This window comes from Macaca thibetana, chromosome 9 (genome assembly GCF_024542745.1).
Source record: "Macaca thibetana thibetana isolate TM-01 chromosome 9, ASM2454274v1, whole genome shotgun sequence".
Lineage (NCBI taxonomy): Eukaryota > Metazoa > Chordata > Mammalia > Primates > Cercopithecidae > Macaca > Macaca thibetana.
Window position 1 is genome coordinate 68,137,361 of NC_065586.1, and position 20,469 is coordinate 68,157,829.

Sequence of the window (20,469 nt, forward strand, 5' to 3'; positions counted from 1 at the left end):
AAACTGAAAAGAAAAAATATTATATTTATTTGTTGTCAAAGATGCACAACAGGATAGACAAGGGAGAGCGGGAAGTCAAAGAGATTGAATCATGAGAAGAACTCAACTTGCCTTGATGACTTTGGATGTGGTGAAAGAGGGTTGCAAGCTAAAGATTATGACAATATCTAGAACTGAGAATGACCCCTGACTAGGAGACATCAATGAAATGGAGATCTCAGCTCCAAAAGTACATGGAACTGAATTCTGCCAATAAGGTGAATGAGTCCGGAAGGAGATTCTAACCCAGAGGCTCCCAATAAAGAGCCTAAGCCAGCTGACACCTTTGTTTTAGCCTCATGAGCTGCTAAGCATAGAACCCAGACAAACCCAATAGAGTTCTGACTTCTAGGACAATGAGATAATAAATGAGCATTGGTGTCAGCAGTTAAGATTATGACCAGTTGTTAGCAACAGAAAACCAATACAAATGTTCAACAGATAGTTGAGGATTGTAAGAATAGATATATGGGAAAACAATGAAATGAACTCTGCATTTTTCCTGGATGTTTGCCTAGAGACACTGTCAAGATCTCAATGGAGAAAGTAAAGCACAGCACAAGTAGTGTGTAGTAATAACAAGAAAGTGGAGTTGACAGAGATCAGCATCAGGGCTGTTGAAGTCAGTGGAGTTTGTGGAACAGACTGCCAGAGAGAAGAGAGATATATGGATAAGAAGTTTCAGAAATTGCATGAGATTGTTTTAGTCTTTGGCCAGTTACTAAATTGTACTTATGCAGAACAAGATGCAGGAGGGCTTAGCAGGCAACAGCTTCTAGAAGTCATGAGATAAATGAAAATTCTAGAGGTCTGACAGTGATGAGAGACATACGACATCTAAATATGTAAAAGGAAGAGAATATCCCAGATACTCAGTTAATGTCCTGTGCAGATAAGGTCTTACAAATAGAAGAATGGGCACTGTGGCTCATGCCTGTAATCCCAGCAGTTTGGGAGGCTGAGGTGGGCAGATTACTTGAGGTCAGGAGTTTGAGACCAGCCTAGTCAACATGGTGAAACCCTGCCTCTACAAAAAATACAAAAATTAGCCAGGCGTGGTGGCGGGTGCCTGTAATCTCAGCTACTTGGAAGGCTGAGTGAGACCAGAGAATCACTTGAACCCAGGAGACAGAAGTTGCAGTGGGCCGAGATGATGTCACTGTACTCCAGCCTGGGTGACAGAGTGAGACTCTGTCTCAAGAAAATAAAGAAAGAAAGAAAAGAAAAAGAAATAGAAGAATTATACCACTAAAATAAGGGGTTATATAAATACGCCCTAATAAAATATAAAAACAAATCTCAAATGAATCTAGTGAATTAAACACCTGTCAGAACAAAAAAGTTAACACAGTATTAAAAAAAATCTAGAAATTCAAGTACACAGTATTAAAATGTCTAATGTATAACCAAATAAAGCAGGGCATGTAAAGAAGTAGGAAAATTGTACTAGTAATTAGGAGAAAATGTGGTCAAAATAAACCAACAAAGGGTTGACTCATATATTAAAATGAACAGGCAAAGACTTTAAAGCAGCTATTCTAAATATGTTTAAGAACTTAAAATATGTTATAACTAATGAACAGGTAAGAAACCTAACCAGAGAAATAAAAAAGAAGAAACTATAATAGCTAGACCTAACTAAAATGCAATATTTTTGATGATAACAAGTCTCCTGAGATTAAAAATAAAACAGAATAAACAAACAAACACACACACACACACACACAAATTTCGCTTAACATTGCATGTAAATAGGGTGAAAAGATTCAATAAACTTAGAAATAAGCCAATTATTTATTCAAAATTACATAATTTGAAAGAAAGAAAAATTACACTATGAATAATATTAACACAGCCACAAACTTCTATGGGAAAATATTCAGTGTTTTTTGGTGGTCCATTGTAGAAAGAAGTGAAGGAAGATAGGAAAGAATAAAGAAAGAAAAGAAGAAAGGAAAGGAGGAAGAAAGGAAGGAAGAGAGGGAGGAAAGGAGGGAGGGAGGGAGAAAGAAAAGAAGAGAAGAGAAGAAAGAAAGAAAGAAAGAAAGAAAGAAAGAAAGAAAGAAAGAAAGAAAGAAAGAAAGAAAGAAAGAAAGAAAGAAAGAGAAAGAAAGAAAAAAGAAAGAAAGAAAGAAAGAAAGAAAGAAAAGAAAGAAAAGAGAAAAAAAAAGAAAAGAGAAAGGAAAAAAAAAGAGGGAGGGGAAGGAAGAAAGGAAAGAAGGAAGCAAGGAGGGAAGGAGGGAGTGAGACTCCTGAGTTACAGCCTAACAAAATAGCTGTTCCTGTTAGAAAAAAAGTCCATGTAGAAACATTTGCTTGAGTTTAGTCTGGAAGCTGCTTCATTTCCATTTTTCACTAAATTTGTTAATTTAAGACATAATGTTTTTTGATCTATTCTTCTATTCATTCAAGGGGAGAAAAAGTTACTTTTTATAAATTTATAAATTTATATACTTTTAATAAAGTTATAAAAAGGGAGGGAGTGCTATTACAAATAGCAAACTAGCCATTAATATATTTGAACATACAGACTTATTTTTAGAAATGAGTGATGGGATGATGAAGTGATGGGAGAGATGGGCCTTGTGGTTTTGAAAGAAAAGAATATAGACAAAAATTCTAAAGAGAGATAGAGAGGGAAATTGACTCAACATACAGTTTGGAAGCATGGATTTAGAAGAAAGATAGGTAAAGAGGAAAGCTAGGGAAGGTTAAGAATAATAGGAGCAGTGATGCTGATATTTAAATTTAAGATGTTTCCTATTTTGTGATTATTTCTCATATTTTCTAATTAATATTTAAAAATTATAATTCATGCGGAAAATATAGTTCTTTGTAAATTTAACAAATATATATTCACAAATATTATGGAATTATTGAATCAAAATGTGTTTGCTTTATATTTGTTTTCTCATTCTCCTGTCTACTGTCCACATGAATTTCTTGCCTTTTATATTATCGTTAAAATATGGGTACCACATTGACATTTTTTTCTTGCAAATTGGAAATAAATTATCCCCTAGATATTCAAACACAGATACACTTAACACACAATAGACTATAATGTGAAAATATTGAATTCCTTTCAAAAAAAGTGTCATTCAGAAAGTCTTTATTTCATCCAACAAAACAGGTAAAAAGACAATCACGAAAATGATAATTTGCATAGAAAATCTGAATATTCTACATATGAAAGCAAGTTCTTGCCAAGCAATTAATAATTTAGGACATTTGACAGGTGGCTTTATTTTGAAATACATATCTAATAGCATTAAATGTTTGAATCAAATAATAAAATTCTATTTCAATCTCATACCCATCAAATAACATTCTGAATAAAATTTGATGTTCTGTGCTAATGTGTCTACAGGGAGACAATACACGATCCCTATTGCAGAGAGACTCTAAGTTATAAATTAACAAATTGTCATTCTGATGTTTTTCATCAGCTTCAGAAGCTCAGTTACTAGGAACCCACCTTTAAGGAATGCAGAGACCCCTGACTTCTGGCACATCTGGTAAATGTAGCAAGATGATGCCTGCCTGTGAGTACCTAAGAAGGAAGCCAATGGGTCCATTCCAGTCTAGATTCTCATGTATTTTTGGTTATTATAAGCCTTTCCTTCCCCAAACCACAATATCTATTTATTGTTGTCTGTTATCATTTTATGTTTAATACATTTTTTTTGTTAAAAGAATCAGCATGTATTATCTTGGATTAGAAAACATATAAAACCATTCAATTTATCTCTCTATTAATATATTTCTCCAATAATAATTACAAACATACTCATTCCGCTTTCTCTGAAATAAGATTATCCCTATTTTAATAATTTAGTGCAATTTTAAATGTTGAATATTCTTTGGAAAGAGAATAATAGCTGAGGACCTCTGCTGCCCTTGACAATTTTAGATTTTTTTCTCATTTAAGTTTTGGACGTGTTGCAATTCTCTTGCCTCAGCATCCCTAGAAGCTGTGAATACAGGCGTGTGCCACCACACCCGGCTGATTTTTGTATTTTTAGTAGAGATGGGGTTTTGCCATGTTGCTCAGGTTGATCTCAAACTCCTGACCTCAGGTCATCCACCCTGCCTCAGCCTCCCAAAGTGCTGGGATTACAGGTGTGAGCCACCACACCCAGCCAATTCTTTCCTTTCCTTCCCTTCTTTCCTATCCTTTTTCTGTGCAGCAAAATTTTAATAATATTTTGATGAGTAACAGGACCCAACCTAATTCCCCAGTTTCCAGTCTGACTCGTGGGTGTCACAGCTCTTGAACTGAAAAGATTGAGATGTGGAGAAACCGGCAGCATGAAAGAACAAAGGCTAATACAAAGTTACCCTGAAACTGAGCTTAGAGGTTGCACTGGTGCATTCAAGGAATAAATAAATAAATTCTGAGCTTACCATTGGTAGAAATCAGTGGCCCAATAACTTTTATCTTTCCCTCATCGATAAAGAAAGTATATCATATTGTTAGCATTCATGCAAAAACCATTACTCAAGAGTAGACTAAATTCCCATTAAAAAGTGATTTTCTTGTTTTCTAACAAAGGAAGGAGCACTAATTGGACATGGATGCACATACAATGGAAATCTCAGGGTCCAGAGACCTGGACTGGAGCAAATTGTGATGTCTGGATATGATAACTCTAGAAAATCTCAGCTGTGGTTGGTGTCATAATTCCTAATACCTGTATGAACTTTTCACAGGTCGGGGTAAATGATAAAGAGAAACATTTCTAGTAAAAATACTAAAGTCACATCTGCTCTTTTCAGTTCCCACTTCCAACACTCTAATTCACTCTCTTGTCAACTGTAGTTTGAATGAATAATACTGATCCTCACACCTCAAGTTTAATGTCTATCCATTTTACCCTCACAATGCTTCCGAAATATTTTTTTTTTTGTAAAATAATACTTTTGTCCAGCTTAATAGAAAAAAATCTTAAAGAGCCCATTAATAACTGAGTATATACTTGGATTAAAAAATCTCCACAGTCAGGCATCTACGTACCATTTCAATCTTAATTTCCTCTCCTCACTTGCACACAATTTCCAATCTAGTTTAACTGGGCTCCCACTGATATAAATACATTTTAATGCCTTATGTTCACAGTGTTAATTATTTTCATCCCAATTCTGCAAACATCTTCTATAAATTTAAACTTTATCCTTTCTCAAATCCCAGTTTAGAGCCCCCATTTAACCACAACTATCTGTGAAATACTTCATGCCAAAACATCCATTTCTTGTCTGTTTCTCCAGAAAACAGCTTTAAATTGCCTAAACCTCCTCTTTGCTTGCCAGTGGTTACAACTTTTGTATCTTCTAGGTGAGTTGATGTGTCCATTAAACTTTTTACATGTACATTTACCTCCTCCACATGAATAATGGGTTCCTAGTGTCCAGTTCTTTGCATGTATTAAATTTTCAGAACAGTTCATTTATTGATTGATGTATTAACCAATACCATTAGAGATACAATCAGGAAATATGAATTATTGCTACCATCCTGTATTACACCCCACCAAACTTGTCTTTGCAAAAATAGAAAGACATGCCTGGATTTGGTTAAGTTACTAGAAAGATAACTATGTCACTATCAGATAAATATGTTACCAGGTCAAATAATCAAGCTTACATAGTTGGGTAGCTAAACATTTTCATTAATAAACATTATGACACTTGTGAACAGGTTCCATAAACTTTTGAACTAGGGTTTTAAATCAGAAGAATAAAAAGTGTCACGGAAGATATGGCTGCATCTGCAGCTCCATAGGAAGAATACCTACCTGCATTAACTACTGCTTGCTGTGGCTAATTGAAGGTATGCCATGTCCACGTTTATAAAGTAATACAAATTGTCTTCTGCCTCCGCAATCTTCTTGGCCTACAGTCTTCCTCTGCCAACCCACACTGCAATGCAATTCATTTTTCAAAATCCACCCCAAACATTCTTATCTTCATAACCTACTTATTTTTTCACTTCAGCTGGCCCTCTTTGAGCGAAAGCACCAAAAAAATCTCATTAATTATCCTTTTAAATGGGTGATTGACTTAATATTCCTTCAAAAATGATTATTCACATTACCGCATTTTCTTTAATTAGACATTAGGACTTCAAGCCTTCTATATTAAAACTCTGTTTTTCTTTCCCTCCTACTATTCCAAACCCAGTGGGATTTCAACTGTCAGCTGGGGAGATTTTTGTTGGCAGAAGAGGAGAAACCTGCCATACTCACTATTAACCACAGAATTTGTCCATAGAAACAGAAAGTGAGTCTTATAGGTAATTTTAAATATTCTAGGGGCTACATTTTTAAAAAAGCAACTAAAATTAATTTCAATAACATCTTATTTAACTAAATGTCCTCAAAACATTCAATTTGTAATACATGTAAAAATTATTTGTGAGATATTGTGCATTCTTGTGTTGCACTGAGCCTGTATAATCCTGTGTATATTTCACACCATGACACATCTAAACCTGACTAGCCACATGTTAAGTGCTCGGTGGCTATGTGGGCTACCATATTGGCTAGTAGTTACCCAATTGGAAGTGCAGGCTAGAGGGTAATTCAAGGAAAGGTGGAACAGGTCAGAAAGTCTAAAATCTGTTCCCCACGAAAACAATCCCAGATCTCTAGAAGTGGGGGAAACAATCACAATGTGGGAGAAACTACATAAAATAAAGTCTCTGCCTGGCATGGTGGCGCATGCCTGTAATCCCAACACTTTGGGAGGCCGAGGTGGGAGGATCATGAGGTCAAGGGATCGAGACCATTCTGGCCAACCAACATGGTGAAACCCCATTTCTACTAAATATAAAAAAATTAGGCATACATAGTGGTATATACCTCTAGTCCCAGTTACTTTGAAGGCTGAGGCAAGAGAATTGCTTGAGCCCAAGAGATGGAGGTTGCAGTGAGCTGAGATCGCACCACTGTACTCCAGCCTGGGCTACAGAGTGAGACTCCATCTCAAAAATAAAAAATAAAAATATAAAAAAAAGTCTCAGAAGATTTTTGAGCTTGCAGGAGTCTGTGTTACTTCCTCACCAGGTCTCTCATCACGGGATCTGGGATCCACGCCACTGGTTTGCAGTTCCACTGCCAGGTTTCTTCATCAGAACTTTCTTCTTAGCAGAGCCTAATTTCTAATATTCCCTAAATATCTTTAAAATGACCTGAAGATATGATTTTCTCTATAGCTTAGTAAAAAAAACCCAGAGACATATTTCATTAATTCTAACATATTGACTCTTCCTTGGTGTCTTTTTAAAAAAACGTTAGCCCTCACTTTATAAAACTCTAGAATATACCTCTGCAAGTTTAGTATTTTACTTCCTTTAAGAAGAAATTTGTTCTGAGAAAAATGTATGTTTCGGGGAAGCAGCCTCTTCGTTATGAAAATTATTACTGCATACCAAATGAAAATGTCAAATGCATGGATCAAGATTCCAGAATGCAGTGAAACCTCGAAACAATAGTACTTTCATATCAAAGGGATTTTTAATCCTCTGTAAGCACCTAGAATTATCAGTAATCACAAGGGGTAATGCAAGGTAGGTTTTAATACTTCAAACACATTTCAATCTCAACACTTCATTTACTCCACGAATTCGTTCACTATAAATCTATCATTGGTAACAAAATTTATATACTGTTTCATAAAAAAGTGACTTCTTTTATTGCTTTTCACATTTGGTGCACTTTTTTCTCTGGCTTTTCATATCCAAGTAAACATATATATCTTGTCATCCCATTATGGTTCAAATTGTACAAAATGTCTCATCATCACTGGGGACAGTTTGACACATTCCATTATGCCAAACATCATGTGAGTGCCTTGTGTCCTTAACATTTAGGTTTTATTAAAATCAGCATAAAGAAAACAAAATTTGATTTTGCCAAATAGCAGCAAAAAGGCATGCTCAATGCTTTTAGAGTGAGTTAGCTAGGAATTAATTTAACTGAAATCATCAGCCTATTTAGAAATAAGAGTGACAGTTTATAAGCTTCTTCCTCTTGAATATAAATATTATTGAAATATAAATATAAATCATAGAATAAAAACAGTCTGGGATAGTGATTCAAATGTTTCCATTGTACTCAATAACCAATCTTACTTGAATTGACACACGTAATTTCATAAATCAATATCTTTCTAACTTTCCTATCTTTCAGAGTAAAAAGACTCATGGAAATCTTTTTAAGGCATTCCCCTTGGAGCTAATAAGTTATAGATAATTTATCCCACTTTTTTTCTTTAGCAGTGATGGAAGTTACTGGCCCTTTATCTTCCCATTAATTTAGGCATATACTAGGTGGCAAAAATAATAAAATGACATGGTGGCTTTATTAAAATTATTGTGCATAAAGGAGTTTGGATTGTGGATTCAGAATTATACATTTGTATTTACAGAAAGTAACTGGTATATGAGATACTTTATAATTTAAATATGTTTATAAAATCAGTTCAACTGCAGTGTTTCTTTTTTAAAAAATTTATTTAGATTATATTATTCATTTTAAACCAAACTATTATTCAATCTGGTACTTCTCAACCACTGCCATCTCAAGTCACACCAGTTACTCATCCATGTATACCCCAAAAACAAAAACTTTTTTTTCTGAGGAAGGGATATTAGTAAAATCATTATTAATCAATATTGTAAAAGCTCTCCTTCCCACCAACGTGACATTTTGACATCAATGGTGGCTGGTATATAATTTATTCCAAACTACTATTTCATTGACATTTACAATCATCATCATTGTAGTAATGAGAAGAAAGAATTTAAAATTCCTATTGCACTGAAGAATACAATTCATATGCCACTGCTGGAATCCAATTTGATATTTCTTTCTGAAGAGTGATTGGAACACATCTATATAGAACTTTAATACAGTGTAAGTTCCCTTGCCTCAGCAACTCCATTTCTGAACATTTTTCTTAAAAATATAAACAGCAATAGTCACAGAAGGTTGCTATAAATATATAGTTAAAAAAACCAAGAGTTTAACAATAATCAAACCAATGTAAAATTGCAATTCTGCTAAGTCCCATGAAGAAGAGTCATGTGTGCTTGCAATGGTAAAAGTGACCTAGTTGCAGGAGTCTAAGAAGAATTCCCCTGTAGATTAATCCCAGTTTGATATCAGAAGCAAGAAAACAAGTTAAAAAGCAAGGAATATGTGAAACAAAGGTAAACAGAGGTATAATAGATTCTGAGGAAGGGAATGTGAAAAGTACAAGCAACTGACAGAAATTCAGTGAAGGCAGAGTAAATGCGATGACACAAAACACAAAAGGAGGTGTCTTGAGATATAGGTGTGGATGAAGCTGATATAGAACCTCACAGAATTTAGCTTTGAACAGTGGGAAGCCATTACTAGGCATTGAAATATTAGATTTGTAATTTGAGAATATGCCTCTGGCTATGGTGATGAATTTAGAATGGACAAGTCCATATTGCATCAATACAGATCCTATCAGAAACTGCAGTTGACGAGGTAAGGGATGGATGGTGGCTTGAATTCAAATAGAGATAGAGAGAGACGCCATTGGATAGTTATCAAGATATATAAAGTAGAAAGAAATCACCTGGGAATGAGGAAGTAGGATATGTTCAGGTTGATTCCCAAGTTCATAGCTGTGGAAAGGGTTTGCTGGAGAGTTTTTCAGGGTCGACCTCAATGTAGGTCATGGGTTTGCATTTAAAAATGAAATTTCAAGAGCCTTTGAGACATTAAACAGGATATGACAGAAAGGCAATATGATGTATAGATTGTGAGTTCAGAGAAGTGGTCAATGCTGGAGATAAAATTTCTTATTTTTCTTGATAGCAAATGAACTCTAAAATCTGAGTTAGATTATCTGAGAAGGTGTAGAGCAGATAGTATGAGAACCACAGAAAATACAGTGCCAAACTTAAACAAATTTCAAAATTTAATGTCAAGGTAGAAAAGGATGATCTTAGAAAGATGGCAATGAGAAGTCAGGGAAGCAGAAATAAAACTGCAGAACCTTGTACCAGAAAACCAGAGAGCATTACACCTGATGATTAAGAAAAAATAATGTAAGTAAAGAAAGAAGGAGGCATGAAAAGTGTTCAATAGTACTGGAATATTTGGAGGAAGAAGGGAGAAAAAATGCATGTTGAATTTAGTGAGGGCATTGCCCAATGGCTTGGCCCTGAGAGCCTCTAGGGGGAGGAATGGTAATCACCCTTTATGACACAAAAACTAAATATAACATGAATGTGCAGAAAAAGGGAACAAAAAATATATAATTACAAAACAAAATCTTCAAAATATGTTCAAAAATTAAAACAGTTCTTAAAAGAATTTATGGGCTTAATAAATAATGTATATTTTATATTTCATGGTTGTATATAATTGAGCTATTTGAAAATATGTCATGCATAGAAATAAGAGAAATACAGGTTATTCAGAAGAAAGGTCTTCAAATATTAAGATTATACAAATAATCTCTGGACGAGGGGGAAGGAAGGACCTCAAAGACAAATTAGCAAACAAAAATGTATTTATTTATTTATTTAAATAGTACTTTTATAAATTAAATGTGTACTATTCCACTAATGCATTATACCCTCTGAAAAACATAATGAGAATGTAAATTCATATGTCAAGACACGTGATTTCTTATGTTTTGTTATTGTATGTAATGTAATGTGTTGACAAAGTGCTCATAGAAGAGTGGGAATCAAAGTTATCATTTTACCACCTTCTTGTTTCATTCTTGAGCTTGCTTTATTAATACTATTTTAGATTTACTGTCTCCTTGTAGAGAATATTTTTAAACCATATATTGCTCAATAGCTTAGTGGGAGATTTTTAATATTTATATGAAAAAGTCTGTAGTAACTAGGATTAATATTATTACTAAACTACATCAAAGTTTAAAAAACTTCAGGATATCCTTTGATAAACTCTATCAAGGGTATAGAGGAAAAGCCAAGTTTTTGTCAGTCTTTTAATGAGATTTTGATATATTTTTATTGAAGGAATAAAAGAGAATAAAGGCACTATTGCCCATCCATTGGAAACTCTCTTTTATCCCTTTGAGCTTTATGTGCTGTGACTTGTGGTCATCTGATGCATGAATTCAGTTGATTTCATTGTATGTATTAATGCAGATTTTTCTATTTAGTTAAAATAATAAGAAAAATAGATGTTTTGATATTTTCTTCTTGCACCACACTGGACTATTTTACACATTCCACTTTGAAAAACATAATTTAGAATAGCATAAGTTTACAAAAATATAATTTAAAAAACAAAACAGTGATCTTATATAAGGCTTAGGGGAGATAGGATGATAATCAATAATAGGCTTTTCTTATTCTCACAGCAAGATATCCCTCCACAATTTCCAAAATTTCTTCCTCTTTGCTTTAGCACCAAAATATGTGAGGATCTGATAATTAGTCAACTACACTGGTATAGAAACTGGCTCTAATATATAACAAATGGTCCCACATTAAGATATTATATCAAGTAAGTTTTTTGTTTGTTTGCTGGCTTTTTTCAGACTAGCTTATTTAATGTAGCGTCATCCATAAGTGGCTTGCGGAATCAATGAAAGGAATCCCAGTCTCCTAGCTCCTGACTCTCCACTGATATTATTAAACTGCACGTGAAAACACACTGACCAATGCAAGCATGTACCCAGATACACACACAAACACACACACACAACACACACACACACACACAGAGAAAGAAAGTAGAATTCCTAGATCTCTTTGTTAAAAACAACACATATATTTTTGATGACTAAAGAAAAAATTGGAATACATTTTCTAATTTATCCCCGTTTTCTGAATATTACCTTAATTCCAGCTTAGCACAAAAATATGTTCTCTATGCATTTGTGATTTTAACAAAATATTAAGCTCATTAGCCATTTTAGCAGTTCTCAAAGCCTTGTAATATATCCTTTTTCTTCCTCTTCAAAATTGCTGCCACCCAACAAAATAGGAACAATCCAATTTGTCTGAATAATTCAATTTCTCTGAGATTCTGCCAATGTAATTATTATCCCGTTAACATTAAATATGGTAAGCAGATTATGAATTCATAGCAGAAGTAAAAACATGAGTTGTAAAGGCAGTTAAGAAGGTTTGAGAAGCACAAATGCCCTTTAGTCAGACAGCTTGGGTTTAAATACTGACTTTGCCATTAAAAAGCTGTGTGATTTGGATAAATTATTCAAATTCCTACCTCTTAGCTTCCTTATCTGTATATGTATCTGATAATTGTTGGAAGGAAGAAAGTGAGTTAAACTATGGAAAAAGCAATAATTTTATCAATAACTTAATAAATTTTAATTTTGTTAAATATGATGCACTTTATTAAAGATCATAAAATGATTTATTTCCTTGAGAAACTTAAGTTTTTCTGCTTCTGTTCCCACGATATGGAATAAAACCCAAAACAATACAATTTCAGTTGAATCATATTAGGAATAAAATAAACATTTACATCATACAAAATAATTTAAAAGACTCATATGTGTCATCATTACTCTCAATCACCTTGAATAGGGTTTTCGTGGGTGAAAAACATCATGAATGACCCTTTGTGAAGAAGAGACCATGTCCACAATTGTCTCTAGAGATTTAGTCTCTATTTACACTCTCCTTTGACAATGAAGGCTCATAGTGGTTGCTCTCAGGAATTCAGGATTGCAAAATATTTTTGTGTTAGTTTCTAACTAGTATTTCAATCCTAATAGCCTAATGGGAGATCTTTAGTATTTACACGAAAAAGTCTGTACAAACTAGGATTAATATTTATTGTAAAACTAAATAATATTTAAAAAGCTTCTGGACATTCTTTCATAAACTTTATCAATGATAGGAAAGAAAAGCCAAGTTTTAGTCAGTCTTTTAATGAGATTTTTATGTACTTTTATTGAAGGAATGAGAATCAAATCAACGTCAAATGCAGAATTGTTTTCATTGTATCATCACGATCATGTAATATATGTGGTAACTAACATGAAACGTAATTTTTCCAAAATGTTAATGTAAAGCAAGCATCAGTTAATGTTTCATTTCTATATTTTAATGTTATTCCCTCTAGATTAATAAAACTAAGTTCAAAGCCTTCAACATTAAGCATTCCAAATTTTTATTTATTTATTTATTTATTTTTAACACTTATGATGAAATATTTATTCAGCCTTTATAAATGGTGTTCATAGAAAGTAAGTAAAGATGTAAAAAACATCAATAATATAAGCAGATAAAAACATTTCACAATGTAGAAATACGTAAACAGTATAATCTTAACTGTGCAAAGTACATATATTTGTGTATATATGTTCAAAAACATTGGAAGTAAATGGACTAAAATTTTAATGGCTATTATCTCTAAATTTAGGGTTAAAAGATGATTTTTATGATGAGAACAGATGGACACATAGAGGGGAACAACGCACACTGGGGCCTACCTGAGGACAGAGGTTTGGAGGAGGGAGAGGATCAGGAAAAATAACCAATGGATACTAGACTTAGTATCTGGTAGGTGAAATAATCTGTACAGCAAACCTCTATGACACACATCTACCTACGTAACAAAACTGCATATCCTGCACATGTACCCCTAAACTAAAAAGTTAAAAGACAAATAAATAAAGATGATTTTTATTTCCTTCTTTGTGTTTTCTCTATTTTACAAATTGCTAAAACAAGAATTCAATCTATTGATAATTAGAAAATAAATCTTTTTTTTTACTTTTTAAATTTTTTATTGGTACATAATAGAGGTACATATTTTCAGGGTAATATAATTTTTTTATTATACTTTAAGTTCTAGGGTACGTGTGCACAATGTGCAGGTCTGTTACATATGTATACATGTGCCATGTGGGTGTGCTAAACCAATTAACTAGTCATTTACATTAGGTATATCTCCTAATGCTATCCCTCCCCCCTCCCCCCACCCCACAACAGGCCCCAGTGTGTGATGTTCCCCCATCTTGTGTCCAAGTGTTCTCATTGTTCAATTCCCACCTATGAGTGAGAACATGCGGTGTTAGATTTTCTGTCCTTGTGATAGTTTGCTCAGAATGATGGTTTCCAGGTTCATCCATGTCCCTACAAATTATGAACTTATCATTTTTTATGGCTGCATAGTATTCTATGGTGTATATGTGCCACATTTTCTTAATCCAGTATATCATTGTTGGACATTTGGGTTGGTTCCAACTCTTTGCTATTGTGAATAGTGCCACAAATAACATACGTGTGCATGTGTCTTTACAGCAGCATGATTTATACTCTTTTGGGTATATAACCAGTAATGGGATGGATGGGTCAAATGGTATTTCTAGTTCTAGATCCTTGAGGAATCACCACACTGTATTTGACAATGGTTGAACTAGTTTACAGTCCCACCAACAGTGTAAAAGTATTCCTATTTCTCCACATCCTCTCCAGCACCTGTTGTTTCCTGACTTTTTAATGATTGCTATTCTAACTGGTGTGAAATGCTATTTCATTGTGATTTATATTTGCATTTCTCTGAAGACCAGATGATCATTTTTTCATGTGTCTGTTGGCTGCATAAATGTCTTCTTTTGAGAAGTGTCTGTTCATATCCTTTGCCCACTTGTTGATGGGGTTGTTTTTTTCTTGTAAATTTGTTTGAGTTCATTATAGATTCTGGATATTAGCCCTTCATCAGATGAGAAGATTGCGAGAATTTTCTCCCATTCTGTAGGTTGTCTGTTCACTCTGATGGTAATTTCTTTTGCTGTGCAGAAGCTCTTTAGTTTAATTAGATCCCATTTTTCTATTTTGGCTTTTGTTGCCTTTGCTTTTGTGTTTTAGACATGAAGTCCTTGCCCATGCCTATGTCCTGAATGGTATTGCCTAGGTTTTCTTCTAGGGTTTTTATGGTTTTAGGTCTAACATTTAAGTCTTTAATCCATGTTGAATTAATTTTTGCATAAGGTGTAAGGAAGGCATCCAGTTTCACCTTTCTACATATGGCTAGCCAGTTTTCCCAGCACCATTTATTAAATAGGGAATCCTTTCCCCATCTCTTGTGTTTGTCAGGTTTGTCAAAGATCAGATGGTTGTAGATGTGTGGTATTATTTCTGAGGGCTCTATTCTGTTCCATTGGTGTATATATCTGTTTTGGTACCAGTACTGTGCTGTTTTGGTTACTGTAGCCATGTAGTATAGTTTGAAGACAGGTAGCATGATGCTTCCAGCTTTGTTCTTTTGGCTTAGGATTGTCTTGGCAATGCAGGCTCTTTTTTGGTTCCGTATGAACTTTAAAGTAGTTTTTTCCAATTCTGTGAAGAAAGTCATTGCTAACTTGATGGCAATGGCATTGAATCTGTAAATTACTGCGGTCAGTATGGCCATTTTCACGATACTGATTTTTCCTATCCATGAGCATGGAATATTCTTCCATTGTTTGTATCCTCTTTTATTTCGTTAAACAGTTGTTTGTAGTTCTCCTTGAAGAGGTCCTTCACATTCCTTGTAAGTTGGATTCCTAGGTATTATTATCTTTGAAGCTATTGTGAATGGTAGTTCACTCATAATTTGGCTCTCTTTTGGTCTGTATTATTGGTGTATAAGAATGCTTGTGATTTTTGCACATTGATTTTATATCCTGAGACTTTGTTGAAGTTGCTTATCAGCTTAATGAGATTTTGGGCTGAGACAATGGGGTTTTCTAAATATACAATCACGTCATCTGCAAACAGGAACAATTTGACTTCCTCTTCTCCTAATTCAATACTCTTTATTTCTTTCTCCTCCCCCATTGCCCTGGCCAGAACTTCCAGCACTATGTTGTATAGGAGTGGTGAGAGAGGGCATCCCTGTCTTGTGACAGTTTTCAAAGGGAATGCTTTCAGTTTTTGCCCATACAGTATGGTATTGGCTGTGGATTTGTCATAAATAGCTCTTATTATTTTGAGATATGTCCCATCAATTTATTGAGAGTTTATAGCATGAAGAGCTGTTGAATTTTGTCAAATGCATCTATTTTATGCATTTGAATCTTTTATGCATCTATTGAGATAATCATGTGGTTTTTGTCTTTGGTTCTGTTTATATGCTGGATTATATTTATTGATTTGTGTATGTTGAATCAGCCTTGCATTCCAGGGATGAAGCCCACTTGATCAAGGTGGATAAGCTTTTTGATGTATTGCTGGATTTGGTTTGCCAGTATTTTATTGAGGATTTTTGCAGTGATGTTCATCAGGGATATTGGTCTAAAATTCTCTTTTTTTGTTGTGTCTCTGCTAGGCTTTGGTATCAGGATGATGTTCACCTCATAAAACGAGTTAGGGAGGATTTCCTCTTTTTCTATTGATTGGAATAGTTTCAGAAGAAATGATACCAGGTTCTCCTTGTACCTCAGGTAGAATTTTACTGTGAATCCATCAGGTCCTGGAATTTTTTTGTTTGGTAGGTTATTAATGTTTGCCTCAATTTCAGAACCTGTTATTGGTCTATTCAGAAATTCAGCTTCTTCCTGGATTAGTCTTGGGAGGATGTATGGGTCCAGGAATTTATCCATTTCTTCTAGATTTCCTGGTTTATTTGCAAAGAGGTGTTTATAGTATTCTCTGATGGTAGTTTGTATTTCTGTGGGATCGGTGGTGATATTCCCTTTATCATTTTTTATTGCATCTATTTGATTCTTCTGTCTTTTCTTCTTCATTAGTCTTGCTAGCGGTCTGTCAATTTTGTTAATCTTTTCAAAAAACAACCTCCTGGATTCATTTAATTTTTGAAGGGTTTTTTGTGTCTCCATCTCCTTCAGTTCTGCTCTGATCTTAGTTATTTCTTGCTTTCTGCTAGCTTTTGAATGTGTTTGCTCTTGCTTCTCTAGTTCTTTTAATTGTGATTTTAAGGTGTCAATTTTAGATCTTTCCTGCTTTCTCTTGTGGGCATTTAGTGCTATAAATTTCCCTCTACACACTGCTTTAAATGTGTCCCAGAGGTTCTGGTATGTTGTGTCTTTGTTCTCATTGATATCAAAGAACATCTTTATTTCTGCCTTCATTTTGTTATGTACCCAGTAGTCATTCAGGAGCAGGTTGTTCAGTTTCCATGTGGTTGAGCGGTTTTGAGTGAGTTTCCTAATCCTGAGTTTGAGTTTGATTGCACTGTGGTCTGAGAGACAGTTGATTAAAATTTCTGTTTTTTTACATTTGCTGAGGAGTGCTTTGCTTCTAACTATGTGGTCAATTTTAGAACAAGTGTGGTGTGGTGCTGAGAAGAATGTATATTCTGTTGATTTGGGGTGGAGAGTTCAGTAAATGTCAATTACGTCCTCTTGGTGCAGAGCTGAGTTCAATTCCTGGATATCCTTGTTAACTTTCTGTCTCGTTGATTTGTCTAATGTTGACAGTGGGGTGTTAAAGTCTCCCATTATTACTGTGTGGGAGTCTAAGTCTCTTTGTAGGTCTCTAAGGACTTGCTTTATGAATCTGTGTCCTCCTGTATTGGGTGCACATATGTTTAGGATTGTTAGCTCTTCTTGTTGAATTGATCCCTTTACCATTATGCAATGACCTTCTTTGTCTCTTTTGGTCTTTGCTGGTTTAAATTCTGTTTTATCAGAGACTAGAATTGCAACCCCTGCCCTTTTTTGTTTCCATTTTCTTGGTAGATCTTCCTCCATCCCTTTATTTTGAGCCTATCTGTGTCTCTGCATGTTAGATGGGTTTCCTGAATACAGCACACTGATGGGTCTTGACTCTTTATCCAATTTGCCAGTCTGTGTCTTTTAACTGGAGCATTTAGCCAATTTGCATTTAAGGTTAATATTGCTATGTGTGTATTTGATCCTGACATTCTCATGTTAGCTGGTTATTTTGCTTGTTCGTTGATACAGTTTCTTCTAGCATTGATGGTCTTTAAAATTTGGCATGTTTTTGCAGTGGCTGGTACTGGTTGTTCCTTTCCATGTTTAGTGCTTCCTTCAGGGGCTCTCGTAGGGCAGACCTGGTGGTGACAAAATCTCTCAGCTTTTGCTTGTCTGTAAAGGATTTTATTTCTCCTTCTCTTATGAAGTTTAGTTTGGCTGGATATGAAATTCTGAGTTGAAAATTCTTTTCTTTAAGAATGTTGAATATTGGCCCCTACTCTCTTCTGGCTTCTAGAGTTTCTGCCAAGAGATCAGCTGTTAGTCTGATGGGCTTCCCTTTGTGGGTAACCTGACCTTTCGCTCTGGCTGCCCTTAACATTTTTTCCTTCATTTCAACCTTGGCAAATCTGAAAATTACATGTCTTGGAGTTGCTCTTCTCGAGGAGTATCTTTGTGTCATTCTCTGTATTTCCTGAATTTGAATGTTGGCCTACCTTGCTAGTTTGGGGAAGTTCTCCTGGATAATATCCTGAAGAGTGTTTTCCAGCTTGTTTCCATTTTCCCCGTCACTTTCACGTACACCAGTCAGACGTAGATTTGGTCTTTTCACATAGTCCCATATTTCTTGGAGGCTTTGTTCATTTCTCTTTACTTTATTTTCTCTACATCTCTCTCCTCACTTCATTTCATTCATTTGATCTTCCATCTCGGATACTCTTTCTTCCAGTTGATCGAATCAACTACTGAAGCTTGTGCATTCGTCATGTAGTTCTCGTGCCATGTTTTTCAGCTCCATCAAGTCATTTAAGGACTTCTCTGCATTGGTTATTCTAGTTAGCCATTCGTCTAATCTTTTTCAAGGTTTTTAGCTTCTTTGTGATGACTTCAAACTTCCTCCTTTAGCTCAGAGTAGTTTGATTGTCTGAAGCCTTCTTCTTTCAACTCATCAAAGTCATTCTCCATCCAGCTTTGTCCCATTGCTGGTGAGGAGCTGCGTTCCTTTGGAGGAGGAAAGGAGCTCTGATTTTTAGAATTTTCAGTTTTTCTGCTCTGCTTTTTCCCCATCTTTGTGGTTTCATCTACCTTTGGTCTTTGATGATGGTGATGCATAGATGGGGTTTTGGTGTGGATGTCCTTTCTGTTTGTTAGATTTCCTTCTAACAGTCAGGATTCTCAGCTGCAGGTCTGTTGGAGTTTGCTGGAGGTCCACTCCAGATCTTGTTTGCCTGGGTATCAGCAGCAGAGACTGTAGAACAGCGAATACTGCTGAACAGAAAATGTTGCTGCCTGATCCTTCCTCTGGAAGTTTCATCTTAGAGGGGTACCAGGCCATGTGAAGTGTTAGTCTGCCCCTACTAGGGGGTGCCTCCGAGTTAGGCTACTTGGGGGTTAGGAACCCACTTGAGGAGGCAGTCTGTCCATTCTCACATCTCAAACTCTGTGCTGGGAGAACCACTACTCTCTTCAAAGCTGTCAGACAGGGACATTTAAGTCTGCAGAAGTTTCTGCTGCCTTTTGTTCATCTATGCCCTGCACCCAGAGGTGGAGTCTACAGAGGCAGGCAGGCCTCCTTGAGCTGCGGTGGGCTCCACCCAGTTTGAGCTTCCTGGCCGCTTTGTTTACCTACTCAAGCCTCCGCAATGGTAGGCACCCCTCCCCCAGCCTTGCTGCTGCCTTGCAGTTCGATCTCAGACTGCTGTGCTAGCAATGAATGAGGCTCCATGGTTGTGGAACCCTCTGAGTCCGGAGTGGGATATAGTCTCCTGGTGTGCTGTTAGCTAATACCATTGGAAAAGTGCAGTGTTAGGGTGGCAGTGACCCGATTATCCAGGTGCCATCTGTCACTGCTTTGCTTGGCTAGGAAAGGGAATTCCCTGACCCCTTGCACTTACTGGGTGAGATGATGCCTCACCTTGCTTCAGCTCATGCTAGGTTGGCTGCACCCACTGTCCTGCACCCACTGTGTGACAAGCCCCAGTGAGATGAACCTGGTACCTCAGCTGGAAATGCAGAAATTGCCTGTCTTCTGCGTTGCTCACGCTGGGAGCTGTAGACTGTAGCTGTTCCTACTCAGCCATCTTGGAACCTCCTATTTTATTTATTTATTGAGATGGAGTCTTGCTCGCTCTATCACTCAGGCTGGAGTGCAGTGGCACAATCTCATCTTGGCTCACTGCAACCTCCGCCTCCCAGTTCAAGGGATCCTCCTGCTTCAGCCTCTCAAGTAGCTTGGATTACAGGCACCCACCACCATGCCCAGCTAATTGTTTTTTTTCATTATTATTATTTTTAGTAGAGACAGGGTTTTGCCATATTGACCAGGCTGGTCTTGAACTCCTGACTTCAGGTGATCCACCGGCCTCTACCTCCCAAAGTGTGTGAGCCACCTCACCCGGCTCCAATATTTTAAATTCATTACAATTTACTAGAAAAACATATAATTCAGTTAACTAAGTTGTGTAAGGTACTTGACTGGATTTTGGATCCTCTGTTTTTGTACCCACTTAGCATCTTAATCACCTAGAGTATTTGGTAAATTTTTCCAAAATAGAT